The sequence below is a fragment of the Cryptomeria japonica genome, chromosome 5 (genome assembly GCF_030272615.1).
Source record: "Cryptomeria japonica chromosome 5, Sugi_1.0, whole genome shotgun sequence".
NCBI classification, from domain to species: Eukaryota; Viridiplantae; Streptophyta; class Pinopsida; order Cupressales; family Cupressaceae; genus Cryptomeria; species Cryptomeria japonica.
In genome coordinates this window covers 424,521,098-424,543,261 of record NC_081409.1, presented here as the reverse complement: position 1 = coordinate 424,543,261, position 22,164 = coordinate 424,521,098, and positions in this window count along the sequence as shown.

Below are 22,164 nucleotides of genomic sequence, written 5' to 3'. Positions count from 1 at the left end.
TGGTAGGTGAAGGAAATAGCAAAGCCATTAATGGCGAGTGACAGAGAAAAGCAGAAAAGCATGGTTCAAACCTTCAGATTTAGAAAATGCACATTAGAATGCAAAGTTCAGCTAGTGATTGATCATTGTCATAAAGATCACATCCCTGAAAAGAAGATCAAATAGAAAGGGGACTCAGATTGAGATGGAAAAGGAAAATCTAACATGATAGTGTTTGAATGCATTCTTGGCGGGAATCCATGATTATAAATATACAAGCTCAAAATAGAAATGATTGATGTGAAAAGAGGAGAAGAGGAGTGAAGAGAGATTTAGTGCCGATAAGAATCATCTTTCTTATATTTTACTGTAAGAAAGTTGTAGAGTCAGTCAACAAGAAAACCGGTGAGAGGGTTTAGCCGACAGTGATCGAGTATTGGTATAACTATAGTAGATTCAACAGTTGAGAAAACTGGTAAGGTGTGGTTGAGAAAAATGACATCTAAGTGTGACATAGTGAGTTATGAGATTGTGAGAGAAAGAGAGAGAGAAGAGAGGCCAAGAATCAGAGAGTGATCTCATAACCGATAGTGTGAGAACCCATAAAGAAAAGAAGACTGTTAACTGACAGAGATCTATTTGACCAAAGTATTGCAGAATTCATTTCCAACAAGAAGCCATAACTGTATCTAAATTATTTTTAAATATACATCACCAAGTTGGAGCTTGGTGCAGGGGTTGGTTCTCCTTGGGTTGGTGCCCTAAATCTTTGTAATTCAATGTTTTACTTTGTGAGGTTGGATTGGAGCAGTAGTCTCCAGCAACATTTCTCATCGAGGTTTTTCCCATATTGGGTTTTTCTCGTACATCTGGTGTGGGCTGCATTTGTGTGATTGTCTTCTCTGATCTCATAATTTTCTTTACTGATTTAATTGTTTTGTACTTAAGATAACAATCGGTATTCTAAAGTTGCCTTAGAATTGAAAAGAGTTTAAGAACCACTGATTCACCCCCCTGTCAGTGGTACTCTATGTTCAACATAAGTGGTGTTGGTGTGGCTTCTAGTAGTGATTCAAGATGCTAATGGTGATCATGTTTGAGACTTGGTTGATTGGGATAATTGCTTTAGCATGTGTGGACCTAATTTGGGTCCTGGTTTATCTAGGTTATGGAATCACATAATGTAACGTGTGGATTGGACTTTTCGATGTGTTTTCAGGATGTCTTAGGGTTTGGATATTATTTGTTTGGTCTCAGGCTAACATGTTTTGTAATTATGTAATTGGTTCATTATTTGGTGGCCGACCTTATTGTTTATGATCGAGGGTTTGTATATATATGATGTAAGATCTCATTGTAGGTCATATAAGAAAGGTATATGAAAGGTGAAGTGAGTGAATAATGTAATAATCATTCAGGTAGAGGATTTGTTTGATCATTGGTGATTGAATTGGGTTTATGTAAGAAAATTTAGTCCTCCGATATTGAGCTTAACCAGAACTGTACTCAAGCATAGGGGATGCTATCATTGCACTTCATCCTTTCTTCTGGATTGTAGTCTAGATTTCTATGTAGTCAGTGTGACTCCTTTTGTGATGAGAAGTGTGCTCTAGGCTATTGGCCTTCCTGCAAGTGCAAGCCCCTCATTTTTAATCACATACTTACTGCAAAAGTATTATCTGACTATGGGTAGGCTTCCCACCATGGTTTTTCATTTTACCCAATTTTCCATGTACAAATATTGGTGTCATGTGGATGATATTTATTCTCTATTTGTTGCTTGTACTTAGTTGATATATCTACTATCTCGGTAATTGGTTTATGCATTCTGGTATTAATATTTTGGGTTCCGGTATTAAAGTTCTAACTACTTAAGGTTCTAGTAATTCGAGACAACTGATTCACCCCTCTCTCAGTTGTCTTCCGATTATTTGAACTGTCTAACAGTATTTGAGTGGTATAATGCAACCCAGAAGGTGACTTGTGACAACATGATTTCATTTGACAAGGCTAAGATGATAGATGAGATATTAAAGATTGATGTGGCTCTAAATGAGTGTAGCAATATATATAGGTCATGTAATAACACCAGCAAACTAACAACGGACCTTGAGATGAAATTGAAGGTGGCAAAGGCCCGGTTAGAACATTTGGCTAATAGTTTTGATGGTACTCAGACACTGACCAGTACCATTGATGGTTAGATTTTGATTACAGTATGAGATTTCTGGATTAGAGGAGGACATGGATAGGATAATTCAGCGTGCAAGTGATTTAAGAGGTTTGGTGAGTCCCTGATTGAACACTTTATTACTTCAGAAGAGGGAAAGCATAAAGTTAATGAATAAACCTACTCTGACAAATCTATCAGAAGAAGAACTTCATGCATATAGCCTTAATGGTTTTGTATCCATTTTGAGCACATTTAAGATAGGTTGGGATGCATACTTATGATTTTTGAAGAACGCTTACCCGTATATTTTCAAGTACATATAGATCCGATAATCACATTTTGGTTTGTACAGAATTTCATTTCTTATTCTTTTTCCCCTGGTCTTTGGCATTGTTGTCAAAGGGGGAGAGGTTGATGTGAAAAATGACTGAGACATGAGAAGTAATTTATAGCTCAGGGGGAGCAGCCTTCCAACAATTTTTTAGATCAGTTTTGGAGTTTTTGGTAGTGAACCGGAACAACACTTCAACGATCCATATTTCACATGAGTGTTGCCATCAATGCCAAAGGGAGAGATTGTTGGCAATTGACACTCATCCAGTTTAGTTGTGTTGTCATTGATGGCAACACACACCATTTTGGTTTGGTCACTTAACCGATACTCATTGGTATACACTGTTTGTCAACCGACACCGATAGGAAAGGGAAATCGACAATCTAGGAATCGGTATATGAGGCTGACATGGGAGATTGATCCGATAGGTCTACAGGACAATGATCAAAGGCATCGGTCTTGAAGAGTAATGGATTTATTTTTGCTTAGGCCGACATGTAAATAAATTCTAATATCATTGTAAGCCGACACAAGGCATTTATGTTTGTATTTGGGAAGGGTATTTAAGTCAGTACGGTTTGGTTATTTTGAAAATGAGAAATAATGTAATGGGATATAGTGATGTGATGTTGTGCAAGCAATATTGATCGATAGAATGTGAATGTAATATTCTGTAGTTGGTCTTGGATATTGGTTTAAAGGTTTGGGAAGCAATGAAAGATATTGATAAGGAAGGATGCAGTGTAAACTAGTATAGACTGTGCTTTAATTGGAACTCATTCAGCATAGTAGATGCACTCTTAGAGTTCAAAATTTTGTTTGTAACTCCATATGTGGTGTTTGTAGTTAGTGAGGCTCCTTTTGTGATGAGAAATGTGCTCTAGGTTTTTGGCCTTTCTACATGTGCAGGATCCTATTATAATATTCATTCATCTGGCCAGTGGATAGATATTGTGGCTCTTCAATCCCACTGTGGTTTATTTGTCTTTGAGGTTTTCCACGTATAAATCTTTGAGTTATGGTGTATGTTCTTGTGGTTGTTTCATTTATATTTTTTGTTGTATTCTTTTGTGGTTACCGATTACTGAATTGCATTGTTAATAAGGTTAAAATTTATAGTACCAACATAACAATGATTCACCCCCCTCTCAGTGTTCTTGGATTCCAACAACTTCAAGGGATGATTTCAAATGGAAGTCCTTACTAAGAACTCTAAGATAGAAGATACCTAGTTCACCTCTGAAAGGGGGATAATATTTGTGCAATAGAGATAGTAATTCTTTCAAGATACTTACCATATCGTTCCCCCATTAGCGTTTGGAGTCAGCTAATACGACATTGAGAATCCATTGTGTGAGACTTCATGGCTATATTCTGATTAGCTATTGGGAGTGTACCTGAGTCTACAAGAAATGATTTTCTCTCTTAGATAACTTCCTTAGGGTTAGTGTGCTATTCTTGAAGTGACTTTACATCCTTTGTGTTTGTTGTGTCTTTCCCCTAGAAACAAAAACTGAAACTGGAAAACAATCAAAAACATCAAAAACTCAGTGGTCAAAACTCTGTCCTTGTCAGAAACTTGTCCCTATCCAATCCTATGTCATACAAGCCTTCTGTTTGTCATCCTATTCTCTGAAAGTTATCATCTAGTTAACTTTAAACTATTGTACGATTCACCACTTTAGAGATTCGTCATTGCCAGTTTGTTGTACTACCTGCCATGAATTGTTGTATGAGGAACACTAAACTATCATACAAGTCTCCATTACTATTATTAGTTTCTCATCTAACCAAGTCTAAAATGTCATGCGAGTTTGAATAGCAACTCACACGAGAAACTATCTTTGTCATCTAGGACTCCTTAAACTATCATCTAGGTCACATTATTCTATCGTATGAGCCTCTATTTTTGTTAGTCCAGAAACCTATCTTTTTACATGCCTTTTCCAAATCTTCCATACTTGCCTAATCAATCTACAATGAGCATATATCTAGTCCTTTTCATCTTGAGCATAAACAATATTGATAGTGTACGAGCCACTGATTCTATCAGTCCAGAAGCCTATTTTTTTGCATGCCTTTTCCAAATCTGTCATACTTGCCTAATCAGTCTATAGTGAGCATATATCTAGTCTTTTTCATCTTGATCATAAACAACCTTGATAGTGTACCCCTGTCATTGTGTTACACAATTTTTTTGATTATATCTCAGCTAGCTCAATCAATCTTACATCAATCTGATCAACCTAATCTACTTATATCACGTCTTATACATGATAGATCATTCCTAAAACCAAACTTGGTCTCAATTACTTTACTCAATCATTACCTCAAATGTACAACTAGCTCTAATTGATCTTGATATTTGTATCACTTCTAGCTCTCAGTCACATCAATTATAAATGCATGTTCAAACTAGAAGTTCTCATAAGAAAGGCAAGGGGCAATCCTTTTTACTATAGACTAATCCATTCTTTATAGAAGACCCTGTCTCTGACAAACCTTCATCGTCAAGTGTACCAATTTTTTATCAACCCTTATCTCCCACCCTGTCTGGAGAAAGCCTTGAAAGAGAAGCTGCTAAACACAATACTTATGATAATGTTAGCACCCATGCTACTAATAGTGACTCCTCATCTAGTGAGTCTGAAGCTTTTGAACCTACAAAAGTTGTTATAATTAACTGTCAAAAGGATAATTCTTTCTGAAAAATGATGAAAATTATCATGGCCAGAGAAAAAGAAGAGCATTTTCTAGAGTTATGTAAACAAGGCACTAAACGTCCCATTGATTATAAAATTGAAATCCTTATCACTAAAGAAGAAGATACTCCATTAATGGTAAACAAACAATTGAAAGCATTGCAAACTGAAATCAAGGAATGAAAAACAAGGATAAATCATCTACGCACTATTCTTTGGACACGATCTACCCATTCCCATTTGACAAGAACCTGTACATGCCTCCATTTTCTTCAAGAATGGAAATTCCTAAGTTTGACAAATATGACGGTAACTTAGATCCTCAAGACCATGTCTGATAATTTTGTGCTTTATGTATGGAGTTCATTCACGAACAAACATATCTCATGCATCTCTTTCCAAGAAGTCTAGGAGGACAAGTCATGGAGTGGTTTTCAATCTTGCATGTGGGAATTAAATCTTTTGAGGAGCTATTCAAATTGTTTCTCCAACAATACTCCTATAATATTCATCATCCAGTCACCATGATTGAGCTCTATAATACCAAACAGAAGATAGGAGAACCTTTTCTCACTTTCCTTCAATGTTGGAGAAAGATGTTCTCTAGATATTCATGACCTATTCCTGATTCTGATAAGATGAACATCTTTGTTAATAATCTGAATCTTGAGATAAAATATAATATCTAAATGCAAATACCCTTCATTCAACAAGATGGTGGAAAATGCTCTAAAATGGAAGATGTTCTTGTAAGGAAAGGAGATATATTACTTTATAAAGAAACACAACAAGGCTCTAGTTCCAAAGAGAAGAACAAATACTAGAAATACGACAAAGATAATAACAAAAATGTTGTTAATGATGGAGTGGTTTTTACTGTTAAACCAAAATCAAAACCAGTAGTATTTAATCTAACTAGTGGTACACAAGCCCTCAAAGGAGCTGAAAACACTACAAAAAACACTCCTAAGAAATCAAAATAGTGGTTTAAAGAGAAACCTTGGCTTTCAAAGCCTAAAAGTGATTTCACTCCTCTGGGAGAATCCTATGAATCAACTCTTAAGACTCTATTGGCAAATGAACTAATCACATTGCCTGACAACTCCAAACCATATGATCCTGAAGTAAACCCAAATGGTGGAGGGAAAACGAGTACTATGAATATCATCGAAACAAGGGTCATACAACAAATAGCTGCATGAAAATCAAACATGAGATTCAAGACCTTATCGATGTTGGCAAAATTATTGTTGGAAAACATGCAACCAATATTGATCACAAAGCTTTCAAAGATCCCTTACCTTTTTTATGAGTAGAGTGATTCCTCAAAATCCAAGGGAGGTGCCAAAATCAATTACACCTATGCCAACAATGATAATGTGATTAACATGCTTGAACATTCCCAATCTGAATATTGCAATGTGATCATAGTCAAAGATGAGAAAAAAAAACTACGAACTGCAAATGTCGTGACCCACGCTAAAAAAAAAGTTACTTAAAGGAGTTAGTTCCTCATCTACTGATCAAACATCATCAAATCCATTGAAAACATCAAACCTACTAACTTATTCAAACAAACAACCAAATACGATCATGACTAAATCTAAACAGCTGGCTTCATCATCTTCTTCTGGTTACAACATTGATGAACAATTAAAATGAACTACTGCTCAAATCTCTATTTTTGAACTGCTTAAGATCTCTTCTGCTCATAGAGAGATCCTAGAAAAAGCTTTGCTCACTACTAACATCCCTAAAGATTTAGATTTGGATTGGTTTCAATCTATGGTGGGTCACCTGACTTCACCTCACTACCTAACCTTCTTTGAAGAAGATGACAATTCCCTGAATCATCCACATAACCAGTCATTGCACATTGAAGCTATGATCTATAAACACAGAGAGTGTGTTTTGATAGATGGAGGTGCTAGGTTGAATATTTGTACCTACAATTTACTGATACAACTAGGGTTTTTTGACAATATCATTGATCCAACAAAGAAAATAACAATCAAAGCTTATGATGAAGAAGAGAGAACATCTAAAGGTCTAGTACTATTATCGATCAGAGATGGGACCTATGGAAAGAGATGTTATTTGTCAGGTGCTCGACCTTCCCTTATCCTACAATATATTGTTGGGTAGACCATGGATTCACAAAATGCAAGCAGTACCATCTACATACCATCAGTGCTTGAAATTTCCCTATAATAGAGTTGAAGTTAGTGTTCCCACTGATACAAGCTATGCCTGTAATGCTTTGAAATAGAGTGTTGATACCCTTGTTCCTCATAATAGAGAAGCTTCTACAACTGAGAGTTCTAAAACTTTGATGAAAGACTTAGCAAAGAAACTAAAAATCACAGATACTAGCATAGATGGATACAAGATAGAACATGTACTTTCACTAATGAATCTTCCTCCATCACCAAGATAATCTAGAAAACCATTTGAGGCAATGAAGCCACAAACTTGAATGACAAACATCATCTATTATGGTACTTTTGTGCAATCCTCTACTTCTCTTGCAAATGAAATAGAAGAGGAAAGTGTTTTGGAATGGCTTTACAAAGGGGAAAATGAAGATAAGGAAGTGCAACATTGTGAAATTTCTCCTACACAATATGGTAAAGGCTATCAGATAATCCAACATATGGGATATTCAGGTATACGTCCTCTAGGAAAGCACCAAGAAGGAATCATTGAACCTATCAAGCTACAAACTAAGTCTACAAATGATAAAACTGGACTTGGATACCATCTAGAGGAGTCATCAATTCAAAAACACACTTCTCATCAACAACCTAAATGGAGGAAGAAGATACTATATCAAACATCACAAGTGTGTGTGTGAAAAAGGGTCTGTAGTTGTAAGCACAACACTTCAATTAAGTCATTACATGTATGGTTAGTAAATAAATAATAAATAAATAATAAAACATAACAAAACGACTAATTGCCTTCTAAAAGATGTGAGTATAAGATTGCTCTCAGATTTTTTATAAGCAATACCAGTGACTAGACTACACCAAGATGAAGGATTTAATCTATATGATATTAAACTATATGGATGCAAGATGGATGAATAATTCAAGCAATAATGAATTCAAGCAATATGTATTCAAGCAATATGGATGCAAATAATCTAAAAAAGTACAATGATCTTCAATGACTCCAGAGCGAAATTAGCATGATAATAATCTCCAAGCGTGTTCTCAAAAATCTCTGGGGTGAATTGGAATGAGAGTTGAAGGTTGAATTTATAGAGAATTATAAAAAAGCTCAATTTAGGATTAATTGAAAATAATTAAGAAATCAGGTTTAGTTAACCTTGAGATAGATTCCAATTATAGTTTAATTGAAATGCATTTAAATAAGAAGTTCAAGTTGCATTAGAAATAAGGTTTAATTAATTCGATGCATTTATGATAAAAAATGATAATTCCATGCATATATTTGATTTATTCAAGAAAAAGGCCTTTTCAATGCAACTTAACTTCTTTTTCTGAAAAGCTTCGAGTTCTAATTTTAGAGAATAATCCAATAATTCAATTTAATTGCCTTTTTGATTTCAAGTTCTAAATTTAGAAAAAGAAATAATATCTCAAGTTGATTTATAATTCAATTCAATTCTTTGTGTTTAATTTTCAATTCAACTCTTGCTTTGTAATTAATTCCTCTTTTGTAATAAATTAATTCCTTTTGCATGATTAAATGGCAAATTTATTAATTAATTAAATATGCAAGGATATTTAATAAATTAAAATAGGGTAATTGATCAAAATGATATTCTTGGAAATGATTCAATTAATTAAATGAATATTTAATTAATATTGAGTAATTGATTTGCCATGTAATTTTTGATGATTGAGGAATTAATAATGTGCCCAAGGTTGATTTAATTGCCTTTGGTTAGGACCTTGGTGATGTTGTCAAGATTAGGGCCCATGGTTTAGATGACCATTTTTAGGGTATTACAACAAGAAGTAAACACTCATCAAACTCAGGAAGTGTATGAGAAAGAACAAGAAGAATTGGCAAGCAAGATAGAAGAAGCAACTTCTATTCAAGTTCCAAATGTATCAACAGTAACACTACAAGAAGTAGAAATCCTAGAAGATATGAGAGAAGAGGTGGAAGGAATTAAAGAAATGTCTTCACCCTTAAACATTCCTATCACATATATGAGAAGAATGCAAGAAGAGGATTCATAAACAAACTTGAATGAGTATGAATTGGGTCTAGAGCCTCTATCAGATGCATCTATCGAAGAAACTTCTGAAGAACCTAGTGATATCATAGATGAAGCACAAGTTATAATACACTTAAAGATGCAATGAGAAATAGAAGAAATTAGACTAAAAAGACAAGAAGATTATGAGAAACAACTGAAAGAAGAAAAATAACTATATCTCCCTCTAATGAGATAGAGCAAATCAAATATGGGAATACAAATGAAGAACTCGAGGGTAGACAAGCAAGACCACTCATCAGTCCTAAGGAAGTTGAATGAGAAAGAAGACAGAGATTAAGATAGCTATGTCAACAAGTATGTCAACTACAAGTGATTATTGAACCAAGTGATGACAATACTGCGAATTCCCTTGAACCCATTGAATCTATATCCCTGGTACATCTTGAGCTTATTTAAATAAGAAGTTCAAGTTGCATTAGAAATAAGGTTTAATTAATTCCATGCATTTATGATAAAAAATGATAATTCCATGCATATATTTGATTTATTCAAGAAAAAGGTCTTTTCAATGCAACTGAACTTCTTTTTCCAAAAAGATTTGAGTTCTAATTTTAGAGAATAATCCAATAATTCAATTTAATTGCTTTTCTGATTTCAAGTTCTAAATTTAGAAAAAGAAATAATATCTCAAGTTTGATTTCTAATTCAATTGAATTCTTTTTGTTTAATTTTCAATTCAACTCTTGCTTTGTAATTAATTCCTCTTTTGTAATAAATTAATTCCTTTTGCATGATAAAATGGCAAATTTATTAATTAATTAAATATGCAAGGACATTTAATAAATTAAAATAGGATAATTGATCAAAATGATATTCTTGGAAATGATTCAATTAATTAAATCAATATTTAATTAATACTGAGTAATTGATTTGCCATGTGATTTTTGATGATTGAGGAATTAATAATGTGCCCAAGGTTGATTTAATTGCCTTTGGTTAGGACCTTGGTGATGTTGTCCAGATTAGGGGCCCATGGTTTAGATGACCATTTTTAGGGTATTACATTTGCCCCTCTTTGAATTAATGTGCGAGCAGCATGTTGGTTCAAAGAATGTGTGATGTCTAGGAGATGCCAGTTCTAAACTTGACTGATCACGAACTAGATGAAGAGCAAGGTGTTTAGCTTGATTCAAAGCGATGAAGCTGAATGAAGTTTGATTAAAGCGATACCGATCCTGAACTTGATTGAACTGAGGAATGATAGAAAACAAAAGATACCGAACTTGAACTTGATTGATCAAGAAGCGGATCTTACTAATCTAGAACTTGATTGATCGAGACACAACGAGCGAAGATAAAAATTGATCTTGAACTTGATGGATCAAGATACGATGAGCGAAAAATAAACTATCTAGCGTGATTCAAAGCGATGAAACTGAACACCTGCTTAGATTTAGCGTGTTATCAAAGATACTCTTTAAACTTTTGATTAAGTTTAAATGAATAATTAGCTTGATGAAAAGCGATGAAACTGATTAATGTTAAGAGATTGATTCAGATGAAGGACAAATATTAGCTTGATTTGAAGTGATGAAACTAATATGCCCCTACCGATTGATTCAATTCAGATGATCGAGAGATATCAACTTGATGTGAAGCGATGAAGCTGAGATGCCTCTTTAGCAATAAGAATTGATTTTCTTTAGTTGAAAAGATTTTTGTTCGACTTTTGATAAAGATAAAAAAAAAATTCTTGACATGTGAGATGTGAGATCATAAGGTCGTGAGTATGCCCCCTCAAGAACGAAATTGAAAGATAACGAGGGTTCATTATAGGCAATTGTTGGTGATGATAAGTTATTTGGGCACAAATTGATTCTGAGGAATGTTTGAAATTTTTTTGATTATGTTGAATTGATCGCAAAGTTGTTGTGTAGAATTGAAATTGAGATTCAACGGTGATTCATGAGAAATTGAGCGCAATGTGAAGAAAGAATGAGCATTTGATGAAAAAAGTGCTAAGTGGTCCAAATTTTGAAACTGACTAGTAAAATGATCTCGAATTTTGATTTCGATCTCGAAAATGGAATCAGAATAGAAAAATTAGCTAAGGGTACAATTTTCATGTCCATAGGAGCAAGTTGAAAAATTAGGTTTTTGGCTATATATGGGACAAAAGTGTCATTTTCAAATCATTTTAACCCTCCAAGTTTGAAAATTCAAAAATCCTTCTGTGAAGAAAATGGTGGTCCCTACTCGTACTCATCAATTCAAGCACCAAAGACGACATAATCGACCCTGAAACTATGAGCCAGCGGTAAGTGATCGATCTTAAGCCTCTTTATGTTTTCAATTTTGAATTTTTTTGCTCATTTTTCAAGTTTTTCACATGTTTGGGGTTGGTTTTCACGTTTTATCGTGCAAGATAGGATTCTGTCTCGTGCGAGTAACTGTTAAATTTTATTTTGTCATTTTAGGCCACAAGAATTGTCATTCGGACCCTACCCTTGTTTTGTACGACATGATTATAAAAAGACCATTCTGTCATGCGGGGTTTGATATTTTGTTGTATGGGGATGTTTTATCGTACTAGAGCCATTCCCGACTCATATGAAATGCTGCCCTTTTGTGTTTTGTCGTTCGGGAAACAGTGAACATTTTTGAAGATCTAAACTTGAAATTTTGATTTTGCACTTGACTTAGTTAGATTTGCGTGATGTTTTACTTCTCTTGTAGGTTCATTTGGAGTTTTCTGATGCTTCATTGTTGGGTTTTTGTAGGTTCGATTACCTCCTATGCTTTTCAGATGTGTTAATCCTCTCACTATGACTCTAATTTGATAGTTATCAAAGGTTAATCAGGCTCATATTGATTTGTGCGGTTTGACTCATCTTCTTGGTTTACCAGATATCCGTGTGAATCATGGTATGCTCACAACATTGGTTGAGTGTTTCCATTCAGAGCATAACACATTTCATTTGCCAATGGGGGAGTTGACTATCACTCCTGAGGATGTATATAGGATCCTTTGTATCCCTTTTGCTGGGGATAAGGTGGATTATGATGCAAAATTGTTACCTGGACTACAGGCAGTTAGACATGTATTCCGGGATCTAGACATTTTGACCCGTTCCATTAGTTAGGATGTGATGATGGGCCAATACAGCAAGGAGTTTCCGCTGGCATGTGTTCTAGGAGGATTTATTAGCCATTTTTGGATGCCAAATAGAGGGCAGCAGGGTTTCCAGTGTGGATGGGGTAGGATGCTGATGAGATTGATGGAGACCCCTCAAAGGCTTGGTTGGGGTTCTTGTATATTGGCCCACATGTATCATGAGATGCATGAGATTATATATAGGGATGGCAGGAGCATGGCTGCAGGTGTATTTATTTTATAGGTTTGGGCTTGGGAGCACCTCCCAGTTTGTTGGTTGATAGTTGATGATAGTAGAGAGCTTGGGAAACCGATTATATATAGGTATGCCGGTTATGTCACACAGCCCCATCTGGGCAAGACAGATTTTTGGCGGCAGTAGTTAGATGACCCAGATAGCCGTAGTATGGAGACCTTATAGAGGTTTAGAGCCATGGGATGATTGGCGGCTAGTTCGCAGGGACCTTTTTGTTACGCGCCCTCTTATCGGGAGATCGCAGACTATTGTTGAGTGATTCTTTGTATCACAGGTGATGAGGCAGTATGGTCGGCCTTAGGGGGTGTCACAGGAGTATACAACTTATGCACATTATGCAGATGAGGAGAGATAGGGATGGTCTCCATGATTGTCCTACGCTTTGGCTATGCAAGAGTTGACTGGTCTACAATGCCTTAGATGGGACTATATGGATGATGTTGCAGATGCGGGGGTATTGCCCCAGTACAGAGATTGGTTCTAGTAGCATCCATTTCCTAGGTTTACAGATACAGGTGAGAAGGCACCCCGCATAGAGGATATTGAGGATGATGCCCCAATACCAAGATAGGGCCAGGGATAGAGACAGGGACGAGGACAGAGAGTCAAGGCTCAGACGTAGGCATGTGGCGATCCTGGTGATAGCAGCAATAGGGTTCCAGCTGGGGTTGGATAGTAGAGGGGTGAGGGCGGATCCCTAGGGTGTGTAGGAGTGAGATTGGGTAGAGCTGAGGAGGAGCGAGTAGCTCCGAGATAGGTTTGACAGTAGCGTGAGGAGCAAGGTGGAGTTGGAGGTGGAGATGGGGGTGGAGAGCCTGTGAGAGAGCAGGGGACTGACGCAGGGTGGTCGATGAGAGCACGTCTTGAAGAGCAGCAGTCATAGTTGACAATGGCTCAGACTCAGCTGGTGGAGCGAGACTGACAACTTGCCAATCTTAGGGTTGAGCGCGATCACCAGATCTCAAAGATGAGAGAAAAGATAGAGGCCTTGTGATAGGAGGTCCTTCTCCATACTAGTAGGGCAGCCTACTATGTTGCAACATATAGCGTCGCAGTTCCAGTTGCGCAGTAGGTCATTCCCTACTCATAGTATATGGCATGGTTAGAGGGAGCTCGGGCACCTTGTCAGGATCTTGGTCATCAGGCTCCTCCTCCTCCACCGGGCAATGAGGGAGAGGCTGAGAGCTAGATATTCTTTTTGTATCTCGAATATTTTTTTGTAGACACACCCATTTTTTTGTAGCCTATACGATTCTTGCTTTGATGGGAGTTTGTATATGTCATTCGACATCATTTTGTACTCTTAGACTTTATATATATATATATATATATATATATATACGAGATCCGATTTGACTTCATCATACTTGTGTCAATCGATTTATGAGATGTCTTTTATATGCTTTATTCTATATGTAAGCATTTCTTTTCAGTATGTAATGCAAATGATTATGGATGTCTAATTTTGTTTCTTTTCATATGCAAATAGATGAATGTGTAATGAGTAATATGAAATGCAAATTTTTATTTTCTATGCAATAAGACGAATGTAGATGAGTGAGTAATGAAATGTATGAATCTATATATAAAATGTTTATGTATGCAGCTAAACATCTCAAAACACAAGTACTCGATCGAAGAAATGATGATAAATAGACCACTTAGCATAAGAAATGATTATGCTTTCAGCTCTCATTCAGAAGATAAAGAGATTATTACCGTACCGAAATCACTCTAGATTCACAAAATATAGAATGATATACAAAATGATATGTAAAATGCAACCTAAACCTAGTCACCGGATTTAAAATTCTTAAGATTCATCACCGAGCATAATGAACACAATAGACAGGTTAGAGTTCCTTTCTTTTTCAATGTGGAATATTTATTTTGTTTGCAATGACCCTTTTTTCACTCATATCCTTGGACAAATTTTGCAAGGACCCGAATTGCATCATAAAGAAATTCCCTCAAAACAAACAAAGAAATGATGTGGACCTCCCTGTAGCATACAAATGAGCGGAGTCGAGGTATGTGAGGCGATTTCACCTTGTTGTGAAGGCTCTTATCACAGACACCCAGCTAATTTATATGTTTCCAGATCATTGGGATCATTCCTACAAGTAGAAAACAAAGAAAATATTATGCCCCCAATCCTTGCTCCTCTTAGTCACAATAGACTTCTTCGAGTTACTCAGAGGGATAATAATCAAAAACCAATATAAAAGACAACACACAAAGAAAATTTTCATTCATAGCTCAAACTGTTTAGTGATTGTTTTCCATTATGTTGTTTTTCTTGTGTTCTCAGTGATAAAAACTCTTTGGTAGTTAGGAGACAGGTGACTGACTCAGAGTGGACGACCAGGTTTCACTGATGGAAAGATGGCTTGATTGACATTGCCTAGGATATGTGATGTGCTCTGTCAATTAACCTAAGACTAGGACGTTGATCAGTTTCAAGTCATGAGGGTTTCAACAAACCAGGATGTCACAAAAGTGACTTAAATATATGTACAAGCGAAAGCAAAGATGCATGAAAGCGAGAATGCCAACATTGCCTTGATAGATGGAGCGCTTGAGTACAAGAGGCACCTGTTTGCTAGGTTTTCACGTGCTTAACAGAGATTCATTCTTTTTTTTTTTTTTACCAAAGTGCCTGTTTACCAGGTTTTCACCAAGGCATTTTCTCTCTTTATATTTTATTTTTTTCTTTTTTTGTATTTTTTTTGTATTTTCTGATTTTTCTGATTTTTTTTTTCTAAGACTTTTTTCAATTTTTAGGATTTCTTCAAGACTTTTTCCAGCTCCACATGTTGATAGCACAAAGAATGCTAAGTGAAGAATTTCTTCAAGTGGGTGGTGTTAATTAGTTCACAAAGTTATTCTCCTTCTGAATTTGAGAGTTGATAGGCACCAGAGCTGAATACAATAGTAACGATGTAAGGACCCAGCCATTTGGGTTCAAACTTCCCTTTGTTATCTCAAAACTATTGATGTTTGGGATTTTCTATCAGAACTAGGTCACCAACCTGAAATTCTCTTTGTCTAAATTTCTTGTTATAATCTCTGGACATTCTCTTCTGGTACACTCTGAGATGATCAAATGCCACTTGCCGACGCTCATCCAGCAATTTGAGTTCTTGCAATCTAGATACTCTATAGTCTTCATTAGTAACAAGACCTTGCAAGAAAACTCTTAGAGATGGTATTTCTACTTCAATAGGTAGTACTACTCCCGACCCATACACCAAAGAGAAAGGTGTAGCCCTAGTAGGTGTTTTGATACTTGTTCTATAAGCCCATAGTGCAGGATTGAGCTACAGATGCCAATCCTTCCTAGATTTGTTCAATGTTCTGTGCAAGATAGTCAATAGGTTTTTGTTAGATGCCTCGAATTGTCCATTACTTTGAGGGTAATATACTAATGACCACTGTTGTTTTATTTTGAATTTCTCACAGAGCTCGTCCAGATCTTTATTCTTAAACTATCCTCCATTATCAGTCATGATGGACAAAGGTATCCCATACCTGCAGATGATATAGTTTAGGATGAATGAGGCGAGTTGTTTACCGATTGCTTTGATGAGCAGAACTGCTTCTAACCACTTAGTGAAATACTCAGTGGCAGTTATGATAAATTTATGTCCATTAGATGATGCTGGATATATCTGACCAATGAGATCAAAGACCCATTGCTGAAAAGGCCAATGTGTAGTGAAGGGTATAAGATCCCTTGCTAGAGCATGTATGAGATTTCCACGTAGCTGACATTTTTCATAGGTCTTAGCAAATTTAATAGAATATTTCTCCATGTTTGGCCAGTAGTAGCCAGTCTGTAATAATTTCAGAGCTAAAGTAAGACCATTCGAATGAGATCCACAAATACCTTCATGAACTTCCGATAACGCATGTTTAGATTCTTCATTTTCTAGACACCTAAGCAATGTACCGTCTAAAAATCATCTAAACAGTTCATTAGCAATGATAACATACCATGAAGCATTTCGAGTTAGGTTTCTTTTCTCATTACGAGTAAGGTTTTCAGGGATTATTTGGTCTCGTAAATAAGAGTAGATGTGACTATATTGGGATGAGTCATGTCCAATAATAGAACATACTATTTGGGTCTCAGGAGAATCACAGGCCAGGTAATGTAACTCTTCCACCAGGAATTCAAAGCAAAAATTGGATTCTTGTAACTCAGGTATAGATGCTAAGGTGGCCATAGCATCTGCTGCTCTGTTTGCGGATCTAGGAATCTATTGGAATGATATAAAAGCAAAATACTTCTTAAGATCATCAACCATTCTCTTATAAGGCATCAGTTTCTCATCTCGAGTATGATATGTATCATTCATTTGATTGACTACCAGCTGAGAATTTCCATAGATGTGTACTTTTGCAACCTTCCATTCGATAGCTAGCTTGATTGCATTCACCAGAGCGTCATATTCTGCAATATTATTTGTGCAAGGGAATAGAATATTATAAGACTTTGGGATTGAATACTTTTGAGGAGTAATAAACAATATTCTAGCACCTGAACTATTTTGGGTGAAAGATCCATCAAAGAACATCTTCTAGGGTTGTTGAGTAAGATGCATTATTGATTCATCTAGAAACTCTATATGCAGTGGTTGAGTGTCCTCAAGGGGAGCTTCAGCAAGTTGATTAGCAATTATCTATCCTTTTATGGCTTTGTGTTCCACATATTCAATATCAAACTCTGTAAGGATCATGACCCATTTCGCCACCTTCCTGTAAGTGTTGCTTTATTGAGAAGATACTTGAGTGGATCAATTTTAGCCACCAGCTTGATTGAATGTGCTAACATGTAGTGTCTCAGTTTTTGTGAAGAAAAGACTAATGCCAAGCATGCTATTTCTATTATAGTTTAGTTCATTTCATAAGACACCAATGTCCTTTTGATGTAATAAATAGCTCGTTCCTTTTTGTTATCATCTTGTTGTGCCAGAAGTGCCCCCAGTGATGAATCAGTTGTTGATATGTATAAGATCAATGGTTTACCCTGAATAGGCAACATCAATATTGGTGGATTGGATAGGTACTCTTTTATCTATTGAAGGTTTTGTTCACATTCTTGATCCCAATTGTATATTATTCCTTTCCTCAATACTTTTGTGAAAGGTTGAGCTTTGTCTGCTAGCCGAGAAATGAAGCGTCTGATGGATTGGAGACGTTCCTGTAGACTTCTCATTTGACTGATGTTCTTCAGAGGTGACATCTTCATTATGGCCTGGAACTTCTCAGGATCAACCTTGATTCCATTCTTTGAAATGATGTAGCCAATTATTTTACCAGATGTTACTCCGAATGCACACTTCTTTGGATTTAACCAGAGTTTAAACTTTTCCATTCTGTCTAGTATAAGACCTAGCTCTTGAATATGTGTTGATCTCTTCATAGTCTTCACTAAGGTGTCATCAACATAATCTTCCATATTCTTATGCATCATTTCATGAAAGATAGTTGTAACTGCTCTTTGATAGGTCACCCTTGCATTCTTTAGCCCAAATGGCATGACATTCCAGAAAAAGGTTCCCCATGCACAGGTGAAAGTTGTCTTTTCTTGATCTCGAGGAGCTATTTTGATTTGGTTGTATCTGGAGAATCCATCCATTAGTGAGTACATCTCATACCTAGTGGTCATGTCGACTATCATGTCAATATTTGGCAATGGAAAGTAGTCCTTCGGACATGCTTTATTGAGATCTCTGAAGTCTGTGCAAACTCTGATAGATTTGTCTACTTTCGACATAGGTACTATGTTTCAAATCCATTCGGCATAATCTATAGCTCTAATGAATCCATATTTAAGTAGTTTTTCTAGCTCAACCTTGACCAGCAGTGCTACATGTGGGTACATCTTATAGAGTTTTTTCTTGACTGGTTTAACTCTTGGTGTGATAGAAAGATGGTGCATAATGAGATTAGGATCCAAGCCTGGCATATCAGAGTATGTCCATGCAAAGTTTATTTTCTTTTCTGTGAATAGATGAGCGAACTCCTTCAATTCTTCTACTGATAGTGATTGAGCTACATGAATGATGTGTGGTGCCTCTTGACTCCCAATGTTCACTGGCTGAGTTGGCTTGATCAATATGGAAGACCTTTCCTAGAAATGACTTGGCAGTACATCAAGTATCTCACCTTCAGGCACCTCAAAGAGGTTTTCACCTTTAGGTACATCCTTTATTTTCTCTTTTTTAGATTCTGACACTGCCACAATGTGGTTTTCGCCATCAAATCTTTTATTTTTGTTTTTCTTGTTTTTGCGACTAAGATACTTGACATCTACTTTAGTCATGTTTTCACTCTATTCACTGGTGGAAGAGTACATGGGTTCAACTGCATTGAGATAATAGGCTAACGTATAGTCATTGGTAAAAGTAGGTATATTCATAGGTTGGTTTTGTAAAGTACAATCAACTAGTTCTGGATGTAGTAAGGATAAATGTTGGACAAGTTCGAGAGCATTCACGGTATTGTCATCACAATTGCGGATCAAAAATTCGAGTTCCAGAATGATACCTTGTGTAAGTGTCTCGAGACCAAGATGGCTCAGATCATGATTATTAAAGTTCACGTTAATATTTAGTTGACCTAATCTAATAGACATACTTGTAGCATCGTTCCCTATGCTAGACTGAACATCATATCGTGGTTTGACAACGATAAGATCAGTAGACAGATTTTCATTGTTTGTATTAGATGATTTTGAATTTGAGGCTGAGTAGATATTGTCTTGAATAAGACTGTCATCAGAGTCATGAGAGTCATCGGATGAAATTTCTGAGTCTTCTTCAAGTGATTTAGTAAGTGTATGTATGGTATCAACACCAACATCTTTAATGCTGCAAGTTCCTTCATATTGTGGTTCATTTGTCATTTGTATCTGACACACCTGTTGACATGATCTTTTTGTTTCTATGACTTGATGTCATCTACTCCATTTAGCTTCCTCTGGACTGATAATTGGTTCTTATTTTATAGCTTCTAACTCTTCTTGTGTAGTGCTATACCTAATTTGTTCTATTTTAGCACTGGGGTACATAGATGAAAAGCTTTCGGGTACTCTTCCTTCCTTCAGTACTTGATCATAATTTGCTTGTCTCTTTTGTCTAATTTCTTGTATTTCCTTTTCTAGTTTTATGTGCATCAGCTCTTGAATATCATCTATGACACTGCTAGACTCTTTTGGAGTTTCTGTACTAGATGTATCTGAGAGGTGGTCAGGACCCCATTCATACTCATTTGAGTCAGTCTCTGAATCGTCTACTTGCTACCTGCCAGTATATGTGACTGGAACTTTTAGTGGTGCAAACAATTCTCTGATTCTTACTACTTCATCTCTTATATCTTCTGGGACCTCAACTTCTTTTATTATTGTAGCTGACACCATCGAAGCTTGAGCACTGACTATTTCTTCTTTCTTGACTACTGATTCCTCTTTCTCTTTTCCACACTCTGCTTTTGTTTGTTGAGCGTCTGCTTCCTGTAATATTGAAGGTGATATCCTTTTCTACCACTTAGACTTAGAAACATGTTTTTGATCTGATGTCTTTTTCAGATTGTACCCCAGTCCAGCCTTATCATTTGTGGATTTTGTTTGCAGCTGAATTGGTTCAGTAATACCTTCCTTTTGTTTGCCTAGAGGACCAGTACCTGAATATCCCATGCATTGGATCATGTTGTAGGAAGGACCATATTAGTTAGAGGAAATCTCACAATGTCATACCTCCTCATTTTGACTATCTTCTTTAAAGAGCCAGTTAAGAACAACATCTTCTTCCATTTCATCTTTTAGGGAGGTAGAGGACTATACAAAGAGACCATCATATATGGTATTCGGAGTTGAAGTTTGTGTTCTCATAGCCTCTAATGTTTTGCCCAACTGTTTTGGTGATGGAGGAAGAGAAACTAATGAAAGTACCGGTTCTATCTTGTAGCCATCCATGCCAGTATTTGTAATCTTCAATCTCTTTTCTAAGTCTTTCATCAGTGTTTCTGGATCTTCATTTGTAGATGCTGCCCTATTATGAGGCACAAAATTATCTGCACCTTTTGTCAATGCATTACAGATGACATTTGTATTAGCAGGAATACTGACTTCAACTCTGTTATAGGGGAATTTAAAGCATTGATGGTATGTTGACGGTATTGCCTTCATTTCATGAATCCATGGCCTGCCCAGTAAGATATTGTATGAAAAAGGAATATCAAGTACCTAGAAAAGGACATCTCTTTCTACAGGTCCCACTCTGATAGGTAATGATACAAGACCTTTAGAGGTCCTTTCTTCTTCATCATAGGCTTTTCTTGTTATTTTCTTGTCAGGATCAATGACATTTTTCAAAGAAACCTAGTTGTGTAAGAAGACTATAAGTACAAATATTCAACCCCACGCCTCCATCTATCAAAACATGTTTGACTTTGTGTTTATGGATCATGGCTTCAATACACAATGGATGGTTATGTAGATGATTTAGCGAGTTGTCATCTTCTTCAGAGAAGGTCAGATAGTGAGGTGAAGTTAGATCACCCACCATAGACTGAACCAATCAATGTCTAAATCTTTTGGAATGTTAGTGGTGAGCAAGGCATTGTCTAGGAGCTCTTTGTGAGTAGACGAGAGTTTTAGCAATTCAAAGATTGAGATTTGAGCATTTGTCCTTTTTAATTACTCAACAATGCTATATCCAGAAGATGATGTTGAAGTTAGCCTTTTAAATTTGTCCAAGGTCGATTCTTTTAGTTTGTTTGACGAGGCTGGTGGGTTCGATGTTGCTTGATCCGGGTTGGAAGAACTAGCTCCTTGGAACTTTCTTCTGAGAATGGGCCAGAGCTCTTGCATATCATGATTTATTCGGTTTATTTTAGACTATAATCACATTTCAATATTCTAATTGGGAAGGCTCAATCATGTTAATGATGTTGTCATTGCTGGTATAAGTATAATTTACTTTGGCACTACCTTTGGTCTTTGAGGAATCACCTTGTTCGTAAATAGGTAAAGGGTCCTTAAATCCTTTATGATCAACATTGGTCGGATGATTCCCAACAACAACTTTATCAGCATCTATGAGATCTTGAATCTCATGTTTTAGCTTCATGCAATTGTTTATATTATGACCTTTATTCTGATGGAAATCATAGTATTCATTTTCTCTCCACCATCTTGGTTTGACTTTTGGATCATATGGTCTAGAGTTATCTGGTAGCGTTATCAAGTTGTTTTCCAACAAAGTTTTGAAAGCGGATTCATATGATTCTTTGAGAGGAGTAAAATCACACTTAGGTTTGGAAAGCCAAGGCTTTTCTTTGAACCATTCTTTTTTTTTCTTTGG